Raw genomic sequence first — 13,391 nt, 5'->3', positions numbered from 1 at the left:
TATAAAATTAGTTTAAAGTCTAAAGTTTAATATTTTAATCTTTGTTTGGGAATTTCCAACCTAAAAACGAACATTTTTTTGTGTAAGCTCATTAAACACGTCCGAGTTAAAAAACAAATAACTACTTATGTTGATGACATTATAGCCGATACAAATTTTTGTGATTACACAGATAAGTAAAATAGCAATAGCAGCACCGACTCTGATGGTGGTGAAAGTAATGGTTTCATAAGAATAAGCAACATTGTAGAGAATCGTTTTAGCTTCGTAACTTCACATCGCTTTATTAATGCACAAAGTATAGATATCATGAATTTTTTGCATAGCAGTGTTTGTTAACATGTTGGCAAAATAAAATGTATAACCAAAACAAACGTTTTAGATGGAGTTTGAAATGGAAAAAATATTGTATACATATTATGAAAGCAATATCGGCAAAATGGCTGGCAGTAGGCCGATAGCTTAATTTGCACATAGACGCAAGTGAAAGGGTTATATATTAGAAATGCGGCAATTCATAGACAATACAACATTGAATAAGAAGTACTTAGCTTTTTGATGTAGAAACTTAGTAGGTGAGAACTGTGTTTTTTCTAGTGGCCGCAATAAACAAATGTTCACGTGACCTTAAAAAGTCAGTAAATATTAATTGCATGTAAATTACTACTCATTAATTTATTTTATTTAATGAGTGGTACATTTGTATAGCTGTATAGGCACCTTTGTATAGGCCGCAGAACTCAGGGTGGTGCTTTTTAACACGACAGCAACTTTGCTGTTTAAAACGGAACAGCGCCGTCGGGCAGTGTAAAGAGGCGCACTAACCGGAGATCACGTCATTTTTGTGTGAAAACGATGAATAGGTTATGTATAGAGGCGCATTAATCGAAGATTCCTGTTAATGCACCCTAGCGGTGAAAGAAAAAAACCACAGAATAGCCGCACCCTTATATAAGCCGCATAGCTCAAACCATCATAAAAAAGTAGCGGCTAATAGTCCGAAAAGTACAATAATCTATAAGGTGGACACACGCATGCACATACAACGATTGCCATTTATATAGTAGATATATATCTATATACATGTATATATCACAATAGCTTAGCTAGTACTTGTTCTCAAAAAAAGGCAGGCTATACTTTCAATCATTCTTTTACATTTTTACACGAGGAAGTTGTCCTACAAGCTTTGGGAAGAAGAGTCAAAAGCCGACATGTACATGCCATGGCCGTGCCTACGACCAGTGTGACCAGCATGCATGGTAATGATGAGCATGACCAGCGCATGGCAATGACCATAATGTTATACAAAAATTTGATATATATCAATATATACATGTATGTCTAAAAAATATATATATCAATAGATCTATATTTTCCAATTGGGAGGCTCATGACAATATATAAGCCATGTTAGAAGGCTCTGAAAAATTAGGAGGTATCCAGGAAGCCTCTTGATTCTAACAGTGATTATAGTGCTTAACAGCCCTATAGAAATATTTTAAAAAATGATCCCCATAAGTGCCTAATATATTTAAATTCATACATAGAAAAGAGGAGACAACTCCAACAAAAATATGCAATTTTCTGTCAATAAAAATAAACTTTAGGAAGTTCTTATATATGAAACTAGAAAGCATATAACAATTTCAATATATTCTTGCTTTTAAGTGGCTTGGTGTTGCTTCAGTCGATACCACAATCTACTTAAAGGTTTACTTGCAACAAAATTCACATTACAGGTATTTGGTATCAAAAGATTCACCATGTCTTACTCTGCGGCTTTGTAGATGCAAAATATGTGGAAATGTCATTACAAGCTCTTAAAAGCTCAAAAACGAACAGTTAATCGCAGCCATCACAAAAACGCCGTAGATTGGAATCCATTTCCAAAACGGCTCAAATGGGACATAGTTGAACAAGATGGCTTCTGTTTACACTTTCATGCAACTTCATTCGTTGAAATATTTTCTTGTACATTTTATTGTACATTTATTGTACTTAGGTCAACATTTTATTGTACATCAGATGCGATTGTACATTTTAGTACAATCGCGTCTGATGAGTGCTTCGCATGAAACAAACTTGTAGCGCAAATACTAAAAGTTTACTTTTTTCGCAATAATTTTTCAAATATTTCATACTCCACTAATTATCTTTGAGGTTTTTAGTGTAGAGTTCTCTTTTTATATGCTTTTGCACTTGCTTTTAGTTAATATATATATATATATATATAAATTGTTTCCTCACCCCGGATACCCTGTATGGGTGGTAAATTCTGCTCTAACTCGGGTCTCCTACCAGAGACCTGGGAGTTTGAGCACTCGCCCCAAGATCTTAGCTGTTCCCAGTAGCGCACTTTTCTGCAACTCACCTGAGTTGATTGTTGTTGGTATTTGGGCAAGCCACATTTTATGCGCCGGTGTTATTGCGCCCAGTGCCCCAATGACTACTGGGATTACAGTTGTTCTTACATTCCAGCATTTTTCAATTTCTTCTCCAAGAGGGAGATATTTCTCTACCTTTTCTTTGCTGGCTATATTGTAGTCATTGGGTACTGCTATATTTATTATAGTAGCCCTCTTGTTCTCCCTGTCTACCACCACTATATCTGGTTGGTTTGGTAGGACATGCTTGTCAGTTCGGATGTAGAAGTCCCATAGGATCTTAGCGCGGTCATTTTCATTGACCTCACCAGGAGCTTCCCACCAGTGTTGTGGTTTATTGAGGCCATACTCATCACATAGACTTCTATACACGACACCTGCGACATGATTATGCCGCTCAGTGTATGCGTTCCCTATATATATATATAAATATATATATATATAAATATATATATATATATTTATATATATATTTTTATATATAATATAAATATATATATATATATATTTATCAATATATATATACAATATATATTGACATATATATATATTAATATATATATAATAATATAAATATATATTAATATATATTAATATATATATTAATATATATATTAATATATATATTAATATATATATTAATATATATATTAATATAGGCCTATATATTAATATATATAATAATATATATATACATGTATATAAAATATAAATCAATATACATGTATATATCAACAGCAACAAAAAATATATATATATATCTATATGGGTCTACCAATTGACCTTACCTGCTGCAAATTATCACCTGTATTAGTCAGTGCCACTCAATAAATCATTTATATTAATTAGTCGTATGATCGGTATGACCTGTGAAATTGAAATACCAAAACAAAATAGTTCTTACCGCTCCATCACGGAGATGAAAGTGCCAAAGATGTTGACTGCGAAGAACACTTGCTAATACAGTATAAATAACTAATATAAATGATTTATAAAGTGGCATTTACTAGGACAGGTGATAATTTGCAGCTGGTAAGGTCAGTTGGTAGACCGTTTCATAATCATTGTTTTTTCTGTAACAGTGTTTGTGCTCACGCTATTTGATCAAACGCAAAGTCATGTGCGGCACTTTGGTTTTGAAAATACTAGCAATGAAAAACAACACCAATAAGGTAAACTTAAATTTTTGACAAAATAATCCATTAGTACACATCTATTAGGAATTAATGCCACGCGGTAATTGACAGTCATAGGTTTGTCAACACCAGAACACCAGAACACCACGGATATGAGAAAACAAAATCTCCTATTGATTTCTAATAAGTACAATCTGTCAACCACTTTCTCATATACATGTATGTTTGGCTCCTAGGATTAGCACATGGCTGGTTCTTGCTTTACAGCCAAGAACTAGATGCTATATATATATATATATATATATATATATATATATATATATATATATATATATATATATATATACATATATATATATATATATATATATATATATATATATATATATATATACCTATATAACGGCCAATACAGAGTCGCTAATCATGGCAGCCCAGGAGGAAGTGCTCTCAACAAGGCAACTCCAAACGAAAATCTATCACACTAGAGACCATCCTAGATGCAGACTGTGCAAAGATGCACCTGACACCATCCAACACATCATCAGTGGATGCAGGCAGCTAGCAGGGAACGCATACACTGAGCGGCATAATCATGTCGCAGGTATTGTGTATAGAAGTCTATGTGATGAGTATGGCCTTAATAAACCACAACACTGGTGGGAAGCTCCTGGTAAGGTGAATGAAAATGACCGCGCTAAGATCCTCTGGGACTTCTACATCCAAACTGACAAGCATGTCCTAGCAAACCAACCAGATATAGTGGTGGTAAACAAGGAGAACAAGAGGGCTACTATAATAGATATAGCAGTACCCAATGACTACGATATAGCCAGCAAAGAAAAAGAAAAGGTAGAGAAATATCTCCCTCTTGGAGAAGACATTGAAAAATGCTGGAATATAAGAACAACTGTAATCCCAGTAGTCATTGGGGCACTGGGCGCAATAACACCGGCGCATAAAATGTGGCTTGCCCAAATACCAACAACAATCAACTCAGGTGAGTTGCAGAAAAGTGCGCTATTGGGAACAGCTAAGATCTTGAGGCGAGTGCTCAAACTCCCAGGTCTCTGGTAGGAGACCCGAGTTAGAGCAGAATTTACCACCCATCCGGGGTGAGGAAACAATTTTTTATATATATATATATATATATATATATATATATATATATATATATATATATATATATATATATAGACAAAGTGGATGCTGCACAGTTTGTTACAGAGTGCTCAATGATAAATCAGAGCTAGATTATAAAATATGTATAAGTGGAACTTCACTCTATAAGTTAAACATTTTATTGAAGACATTTATTTAGACATTTTATCTGAAGAGTGTGATACTTATTGTACCACATGAAACTATTAGTAATAAAATGTTTAACTTATAGAGTGAAGTTCCACTTATACATATTTTATATATATGGATAACTCGCCCACGGATAGCTCGAACACATGATTAACTCGAACGGTTTCTTTGGTCCGTTCCCACGTAATGATAAATTGCTATAGATAACTCGACCTCAACTCTGTTAACTCGAACAGTTTTTTTTCCCTGCGGCTACCGAGACGGTTGTTATCGCTTCAGAAAATCACTTTATTCCAAGTCATAGAGGTAAACCTAACTTTTCGTAAATCATAGGCGTCGTTATTACCACCGTCGGCAAAATATTTTTGTCAATGACTTTTCTAAAGGTTTGGTGAATTTTTATTTTTACCAAACATCCGCTTAGCGATCGCCTTTCGGAAGCATGGAAAAGTGAGGTGACCTTCGCATAAACTTAAAAAAAATCGGCAAAATTGATCTCGATTAAAACGCTCAAAAGAAAAAGATGTTTTTTCTTCTTAGCATTTCAAAAATGATCAAGTTTTGCCAATTTTAATCTAAAAAAACGTTCTGGCAATAACATCACCTCAAACAACAAAACAATCTCAAGTGATAGAAAAATCTCCTATACTTTTTGATAAAAAAGTTTTAAACTTTACATTAGAAGCATTTAATTTGAAACAAGCCAATTATGCTTTTGATTTATATTATAGTTTGTATATGTACTTGTATCTACTAATAAATAAATAAATACATGGACTTGTGACAGTGCTCTGATAACTTGAACGCTCTGATAACTTGAACACATTCGCTCGGTCCCGTGAAGTTTGAGTTATCCATGTTTGACTATATATATATATATATATATATATATATATATATATATATATATATATATATATATATATATATATATATATATATATATATATATATATATATATATATATATATATATACATGTGTAGGCTATATATATATATATATGCTTTCATATATGACTCAATCAAGCGTTCGCTATCACAATTTATATAGTAGATATATATCTATATACATGTATATATCACAATAGCTCAGCTAGTACTTGTTTTCAAAAAAAGGCAGGCTGTACTTTCAATCATTCTTTTACATAAGCAAGTTGTCCTACAAGCTTTGGGAAGATGTGTCAAAAGTTGACATGTACATGTCATGGCCATGCCCACGACCAGTGTGACCAGCACGCATGCCAATGACCATAATGACCGTTACTTGACTGATTCACTATATTTAATAGTGAAAGGAAGGCTTTCTAATCCTCACAACCCATTGCTCCACATAACAACCTAAAACCCTATACAGTAGGCATGAACTCTTCTTTAAACTGATCTGATGGTTATTTTGCCTCTAGGATATTCTTACTAGCTTTGAGCATCGATTTAGCAACTTGGCATAGAGCCAATGGAAGAGGTAGCGAGGCATGAATTTCTCACATGTCCATTGCTTGTCAAATTAGTGTCACAACATGCGATAGACACTGAATAGGACAGAGGTAATTATAAACCATCACTGAGTCAGATCTACTGACTTGTTTTTACCACAATTATTCCAAAGATTATAATCCTTGCACAACATCTTCCGAGCAAATTTTTCATTTCAGGAGGTTTAATTGAATTTAAATTACTAATAAAATTTAATGGCTTCCGCACATTTGCCACAAATATCTTCTGCATAATTCTAAGTATAAATACAATTGCATCAATCTCTATTGTTTTCAATTCGCAAAATAATTCTTCGCTGTAATCAATATAATTAAACATACAGAAAGAGGTTTTTACATTGACGTCTCTGACACTTTGTCACACAGACGCTTTTCGTCTATTAATTCATTTTTACTAGATGCCTCTTCAAGACTTTTATTAAGATATGTTCCACCTAATGGTTATCACTCTGCTGACAAGTCGGCTTGCCCAATAGGATGTCCCTACAGGCTTATGAAATACTGATGCGTCAGCTTATCCCATAAGACAGCCCAGCCCACCTATCCAGCCATGAGAGGGCAAGTTTCAATATATGTGTTCACTTTGAGAAGGAGTGCCAGTATTTGATACTGGTAATCCTCCTCATTTAAGGCCCATGCACACTATCGCTCAAATTTACGACTAACTGTGCAATGGGCAACCAACGATGGGCTGCCATGATGTCATTTTTTGATGAACGCCAACATAATCGTTGCTAGCGATGATGCGATGAACTTTTAGCATGATGAAGTTTGACGCCGATGATCGCAACTATTAGCATCTTGATTGGCTGTTTGTTAATCGCATCGGATCCCATTTGAACAGTTGTGAAGATAGATGTCAATTCATGTTCGGAAGCATGGTAAAGAACTATGCTCGTGATGAATTATGTAATCAGATAATTAAATGATAGCAAAAGAACCCCGATATAACTGATACAATTTCTAAATTTTTAATTGGTTGTTAGTTAGTGGTCACCTGCAGTTAATCGCTAATAGTGTGGACACCTTATCGTAGGTGGTGACATCAAAAAACAGTCCATCTCACAGCTAAATGTTGATTTGAGCTATAGAGTGCACAGGCCTTGAGCTGTACCTATGGCCATCCAATTTCAGAGGCTCAGTTTTCATTCTAGTCCATCCCACCTGTGATGTTTCACTTCACACATGCTGTTTTACATATTAAACCTGCTGTTATACACTTCACACATGCTGTTTTACATATTAAACCTGCTGTTATACACTTCACACATGCTGTTTTACATATTAAACCTGCTGTTATACACTAAACACCTGTGGCTATGCACTTCACATCTGTTGCATACACTTCACCCCTGTTGTTATACACTTCACACATGCTTTTATACATATCAAACTTGTTGTTATATACTTTAATCCTGTGGACATAATCTTGACAAATGTTGTTTTAGTCTGCACACTTGTTTCAATGTTATTATGTTTGTCCAACAAGCAGTTCTAAATCAGCATAGGTAGCAGCTATGTATTCGATTTCTCAATAGTATAATCTAACTAAAAATTATCTAGACAAGCGCTTTTGAAACATAACCTATAGAGATGTTGTGAATTTTAAGTAACAACGGCAGTTTTCATACGTTCAAGCGTTATTTGAAGAGTACCAACTATATTTATGGAGACCTCATAGGCATTTAACTTGGCAGGCTAATCACATTATGTGCAAGAAACTAGACACTTGAAACTCAGTATACAACAAGTTTTAGAGGATAAGCTCACACGTTTCAAGAGCAACTGTAGCCAATTTGGTGATGAAATGATGATGCAATAATGGAACATGCTATTGTTATTAACCCAAATCACCAACACAGTGTGTCCTGCTACAAGTTTGTTGACAAACACAATCATTCTTGCCAACATAAATATAAACGATCTAGACCATTTCAGTGTGTGGAGGTAAAAGGGGCCAAATCTTCATAAAACTCTGTCGAATGTCTGTCTTCCAGTATAAATGAAACTGGTGTCACAGTCAGAACCGACTACTGTGCCACTGTCTATCCTATGTGGGCTGTGGGGTCCCATCGATGTTACCTAGAAAAGTACTAACTTTGCTCGGTTTACTAACACTGGTTGTTAACTGCTCGTGTAGAATTCACCACTCTTTATCTCATACATTGCTGCTACAAAAGTAAAAAGTTGCAGTTTGTCAACCATATATGACATCCCACATCATATATGATCGTATATGTATATGTTTGTATATATGATGTCCCACAACAGAAGGCACATGTCAACCATATATATCTTTGGGCTAAAGCAACAACCATGGTAACTAGCCTATGCTGCATATGCTGGTTTTAAATATTGCTTCTATTATAAAAGTTTACCGAATTATGACAGTTTATAGAAACCTCATCTCCTACGAAGTCAGAAATTGTTGAGCGGAAAAAACAAGCCTAAAACGTCATGAAACGGAAAAATACACATCGTATTTGTTGACATGTTGTTTTACTAGAGCAGTGACACTTTTTAAAAATCTCTATGTAATTCCTATATATTTTTAAAAACCAACATTATCGGCTATGTCATGACATATCAGATAGTGTCATAAGAATTAAAAGTGGCTGACCAAAATCCTGTGATTCCTGATGATCATATCAGTATTATTTCATTTGACTAGGAATAATGGGCATAGGTTCATGGGTTATGTGTTCAACCCATGAACCTTTCTCATAGTATGGTTTGACTCAATCACGGCAATAGAATTTATATTTTTTTAATATGTTATAATATTACACATTATATACGTTATGCATAATGTATCACATGTTATGATCGGCTAATCTTTTGTTGTGATTTATTGCTTTAAGAATACACAGAATATGTTCTGAACTAGCAAATTATGATATACTATATAACATAATATTAATATAACACATAGTATTAATTGATTTTCTGTCTCATTGAAAGATGGTCCTTGGCACTGGCACCATCAACAATAGGTGGTGATTTTTCATGGAAAAATTTCATGATAACATCACACATGCACACAAAAATAATGTTCAATAGTTTGTTTTATTCATAAAATAAAAATAATGTTACAAAATTCTCCATGTATTGAATCTTGCTGATGTTCTAAAAATTTGCCTTGTAAAACACTCTAATCTGTTCATAGAGATACCATTGTCTAGTCTCTAATCTGTTCATAGAGATACCATTGTCTAGCCTCTAATCTGTTCATAGAGATACTATTGTCTAGCCTCTAATCTGTTCATAGAGATACCATTGTCTAGCCTCTAATCTGTTCATAGAGATACCATTGTCTAGCCTCTAATCTGTTCATAGAGATACCATTGTCTAGCCTCTAATCTGTTCATAGAGGTACCATTGTCTAGCCTCTAATCTGTTCATAGAGATACCATTGTCTAGCACCATTTGGGCCAACAGACTTTTTCAGCTGTGCATCTTTATCTTGCATGTTCTGTCTGTCTGTCTGTCTTGCATATCTTTGCCATCTGTGCTGAATCTTAATTGGCATGCTGCCAAAATTTTATGATATTTTGTAACGAATGATGAAAGGAATGACACACAATAATAAACTGGTGCCAGCATTGTCAAACTTTCTCTGCTTCCGTTTCTATAGCTTGATTGTTCATTGCTGCTCGTTCTACGACCTGATATAAAACAGTCTAACATGTGAAATCAACAACAAAAGCAAGCGTAAAACATAGAAATAATAAAGAAGTTGTCCTTGACGCAAAACAAAATTGATGCAGATCAAAAAGCCATCAGTAATAATTCGTAAAGCGATGAGACAAAAGTTCTATAGAACTTTTCTTTTCAAGTCCTGAAATGTTGACCCAGACTGAACTTTGTGTGAACAGCTATCACCTTCATACCATTTCATCATATGCAGCCATGTCAGACGTTGCAGGACTGGCGCATTTCTTTTGTCTCCTGTAAAACATGTGACAATATTTTAATTATTGAATCATACATAATAATAATAAATCTCCAGCATGTGTATGTATGTACATGTGTATGTATAAGCATGTGTAGGCTATGTATGTATATATATGCATGCGTATGTATGTACATCAATTATACATGTAATTATGTACCCATACAAAGGCTATGGAGCTGCTTGGTTCATAGCAACAATAACAACAATAGCAACAATAAAAACAATAGCAACAATAACAACAATAGCAACAATAACAACAATAGCAACAATAACAACAATAGCAATAATAGCAACAATAACAACAATAGCAACAATAACAACAATAGCAACAATAACAACAATAGCAATAATAGCAATAATAACAACAATAGCAACAATAACAACAATAACAACAATAGCAACAATAGCAACAATAACAACAATAGCAACAATAACAACAATAGCAACAATAGCAACAAAAACAGCAATAGCAACAATAACAACAATAACAATAATAGCATTAATAACAACAATAGCAACAATAACAACAATAACAACAGTAGCAACAATAGCAACAATAGCAACAATAGCAACAATAACAACAATAACAACAATAGGAACAATAACAACAATAACAACAATAGCAACAATAACAACAATAACAACAATAGCAATAATACCAACAATAACAACAATAGCAACAATAGCAACTCGCCAAGTTAACTGAAAGGTCGATTGTGAAAGGAAGTTGACGATTTTAGCCAGAATGGTATGGAAGAAAAGGCGCTGCCAGAACCGACAGCAACACGCACTAAAAATCTACATGCTTTTCCCAACAGCAAAATGAGGAAAGTGAAGAAATAAAAAGCATGCTAGCCTGACACATGCAAGATGCATACGCTCAAAGCATGCTAGCCTGACACATACAAGATGCATACGCTCAAAGCATGAGAGCAAGACTGTTCACAAGCATTTGTTGCAGTGTAAAACTAGGGTTTCTTCTTGCGCAGTTCAGCTGTGTTAATGTAGTGACGAAGGTATGAGACTACAGTGTTACTACCTTTTGTTGAGGTCAAAAGGTCATTGAGGTCATAGCCTGTTCGATGCAGTAGTTGGTCGAATGTTCAAACTCTAATCACTAATTCCAAACGGGCCACATTTTCCTTCAGTTTTAAAATAAATAGGACCTGGTGGTTCAGGACTGCTCGGAATGTGTACCTATATTAAAGCAAAAGAGTTGATATTAAATTAAAAATAATATTAGAACATTTTACATAGCATTAAAATTGTAAGACTCTAAACACTGCAAAGAGCGGAACGCTTCTAAGAAGAAGCGTGTTTGCTGAACACAGTTGAAGGATAAATGCCTGATCTCTCTACCCTTAGCCTTAGTTTCTGCGATTAACTGTTCGTTTTTGAGCTTTTAAGAGCTTGTAATCACGTTACCACATATTTTGCACCTACAACAAAATAAGACATGGTGAATCTTTTGATACCAAATAACTGTAATGGAAATTTTGTTGTAAGTCAACCTTTAAGTAAGAATTTTGGCTGTTTGTTCTTTATTTAATATACTCTTTGTATGGTGACCCTTTTGCTTCTATGCCTCTTTGCTTCAGTTCCACAAACAGATGCTTCTTGTGAAGTCGGTTCAAATGAGGCAAAAAGAAGCGCTTGTCCACAAAAGGTAAAAAAATTTATTTTCAATAATTACAAATTATTCATGTGAAGTCTATAGCATTTTAGACTGCCCTCAATTTTGCTAAAATTTTGTAAAATGAAAAGAGGCTCATCAACACTTTATGATTACGACTTTATGGTACTTCATTTACATGAATTGACAGTGATAGATGAACCGTAATCATTGCTGCTATACCTCTAGTGCTATGTTGGCAGTTGTGTGTGAGCTAAGACCAATACAATTGCTAATACCTATCTGTACAGATGGTATATCGTTGGTGCTCTTCACTTCATGTGGCCTGACCTCAAGCTATGATATACAGTAACTAGTTACTAAGGCTGCAAGCAGGCTTGTGACCATGGTGGCAGAGTCAAAACTGCGTATTGATAAGTACTCGCTGATACCCAGGTGTAAAAGGCATTGCAGTTACAGTACATTGTTGCCTGAATACTTACATATAGTCGCATTAGCAGTGCAGCAATAGTAAGCATGTCACAGCCACACAGTACACAGTATGCTTGCACTGCATACTATTACTACTGCGCAGTAGACAGTAGACATGCAGTACAACTACTTGCTAATGCGCGGTACGCGGTATTGGTGCAGTGATGGTGTTGCCTACTGCACAGTGTACAGTGCTGGATTCAGTGTGTCTGCTGTTAATGCTCATTTCACAGTTCTAGTCGCAGCATGAAATTTTACATTATATTGTACGTACATACACAGTATGCCTTTTCAAAAAATTATAGCATAATAATGTATTGAGTTTGGATGCAGCCACGACATAATTGGGTGAAATTAATGCTGCTCAACCTTGAGTATGAATGACTAAACAAATGGAACACAGTCTTTGTGTTGTATTTGGTTGATATGAAAATCTATTATGGTTTCAATATATAATATTGATGAGAAGACAATACAAAGACATCAATTTCATAGGATTAGTGATAATGCCTGACTCCCTATTCAGAAATGATATGGAAGTTAGAGCATAAGTTCATGAGGTATTTAAACAACGCTTAACAATTTTGTAAAATGCAATGCAGACACATAGACAGCCAGCAGTATCAGTTAATACACAGTATCAACTTCATATTAGTGAGTGGTTGCAATATACATGCAGCTTTAGGTTTTGAAGAATGCGCATTTGCAGTACGCATAAATTGCTGGGTTTCAGATTATGTGTTGTGAATGTAAATACGCAGTAGATTGCAGTGGGCAGTTTTTAGTAAGAGTGCAGTTGCAATAACCACTGATGTCTACTATGGGTTAGAAATTTGTAAAGCCATAGCCATAAATTTGTAAAATAAATAAGCCATAAATTTGTAAATAAAGCCATAGCCATAGCCATAAATTTGTAAAGCCATTTGGGTTAGAAATTTTGTAAATCTACAAAATTACTGCCCACTGCACTTGTCTGCGAAGATACAGTGCAGTTCCAATGCCT

Source organism: Watersipora subatra, chromosome 3 (genome assembly GCF_963576615.1).
Source record: "Watersipora subatra chromosome 3, tzWatSuba1.1, whole genome shotgun sequence".
Classification (NCBI taxonomy): domain Eukaryota; kingdom Metazoa; phylum Bryozoa; class Gymnolaemata; order Cheilostomatida; family Watersiporidae; genus Watersipora; species Watersipora subatra.
Note: the sequence above shows the minus strand (reverse complement) of the source record.